General features: G+C 33.6%; 1 non-coding gene across 1 annotated transcript; it reads right to left on the reverse strand.

The window, feature by feature from the left end:
- Nucleotides 1-1,359: 1,359 nt before the first annotated feature.
- On the reverse strand, nucleotides 1,360-1,466 carry LOC139903416 (small nucleolar RNA R71). The gene has a single exon (XR_011778236.1). It is a non-coding gene; the product is annotated as a small nucleolar RNA R71 (small nucleolar RNA).
- Nucleotides 1,467-2,063: the final 597 nt, after the last annotated feature.

The following is a 2,063-nucleotide window of genomic DNA, read 5'->3' on the forward strand; positions in this document are numbered from 1 at the left end:
ATTTTTTTTACATTAAATTTTATTTTTTATATTTCATATCTTTTTAATTGTTTATTTGTAATTTGTATACCTATCGTTCGTAATTAGTATTTTGCCGTAGTTTCTTTTATATTTCTAGATTTCTAAGATTTGTCGTAAAATCCCTTAAGTGATTTTTATTTAGATTTAGGTACTTTAGAATTTTACGACGTCGCTTATCGCTTTAATATTTTATAGATTTTAGTGCCTAATTAATTTATTGCCTTTTTGGATATAGAATTCCTTTTAAGCTTTAATACTTTTAGATGCAACTTTTAATATTTAGTTTTTAGACTTTTAAGTTTCGACGCTTTACTTTCTTATTTTTATTTTTCGACATTTTTCGACGCGCGTTTCTTTTTCATTTCGACGCTCTAGTTTTTAGGACATAGATTTTATCTTCTTTAAATTTCGACGAAAAAAATTATTTTAAGCGGTTAAATTGATAGACATCCAAAATTTTCTGGTTCGTAGTAATAGTTGGATTTGTTAGTGGCGAGATGTGGGCTTTCGATTTAAAGGGTCCTGGCTACCTGCTGCATCTATTGGCTATTCGAAACGTGGGCAAAATCAGAAAAGTCTATTAATTTGATAGCTTATATAATTTTTATCTTTTATAACTAATAGGATATTTAGTAAATGCACCGAGCAAAACGTTCAACACCTTTCATACGTTCACCACCTGTAACTCGATCAAGACATCTAGCCAACATTGTAGCCTTTGATTTTTCTTTAGAATCGTCATCTAGTCGACCAAGTACTCCAATTCAAATTTTCGATAATTCATTTTTTGAACCCGACCTCACAATTGAGAACACGGAGGATATTCAGGGACAATTCAGAGATCCTGAACCACTAATCATTCCTCCTGAACCACAAATCACTCATCCAGAGATTGTCGAGGAAGAAACTATTAAACCAGAATCCTCTAGTGATTCAGATTCAACAAATTCAATCATGGAAAATCTGGAACCTCTAAGTATGGAAGATCGAATGAGGGCTAAACACACTGGCCAAGGTCATGCAATTACTCAACCAGACATTAATGCACCAGATTATGAAATCAAAGGACAAATCCTACACATGGTAACTAATCAATGCCAATTTAGTGATGCACCGAAGGAAGATCCAAACAAACATCTTCGTACCTTTAATAGGATCTATACTCTATTCAAAATCAGAGAAGTTGAGGATGAACAGATCTATCTCATGTTATTTCCCTGGACTTTAAAGGGAGAAGCCAAAGATTGGTTAGAATCGTTACCTGAAGGGGCGATTGACACATGGGATGTTTTAGTTGAAAATTTTCTTAAACAATTCTTTCCGGCATCTAAAGCTGTGAGACTTCAAGGAGAAATAGTTACGTTCACACAAAAGCCAAATGAAACTCTATTTGAAGCATGGACAAGATTTGGAAAGTTGTTGAGAAGATGTCCTCAGCATGGTTTAGACACTTATCAAATAGTACAAATATTTTACCAAGGATGCGATATTACTACACGAAAAGACATCGACATAGCAGCTGGTGGTTCCATTATGAAGAAAACCGTAACTGAAGCTTACAAAATTATTGATAACACTGCTTCCCACTCACATGAGTGACATCAAGATAAAGATATCGTTAGATCATCTAAAGCAGCTAGAGCAAATTCTAGCCATGACTTTGATTCCATTTCCGCAAAGTTAGATGCTTTCGAAAGACGAATGGAAAAGATGACTAAAGATATTCACGCAATACGAATTAGTTGTGAGTAGTGTGGAGGACCACATTTGACAAAAGATTGTCTCAGTATTGAATAAACAATAGAACAAAGAGAGAATGTTTCATACATGAACCAAAGGCCTGGAAATAATTATCAGAATAATTATCAACCGCCAAGACCAAACTACAATCAAAATCAGAATTATAACCTAAATGTTCCATTCAACAACCAACAAGGTCCTAGCAATTAACAAGTATCTAACAATACTTATAACCAGCAAAGACCTATTTTTCAAAATAAACCACCACAAACCGATGATAAAAAGCCAAATTTAGAAGACAT

The sequence above is a fragment of the Rutidosis leptorrhynchoides genome, chromosome 3 (genome assembly GCF_046630445.1).
Source record: "Rutidosis leptorrhynchoides isolate AG116_Rl617_1_P2 chromosome 3, CSIRO_AGI_Rlap_v1, whole genome shotgun sequence".
Lineage (NCBI taxonomy): Eukaryota > Viridiplantae > Streptophyta > Magnoliopsida > Asterales > Asteraceae > Rutidosis > Rutidosis leptorrhynchoides.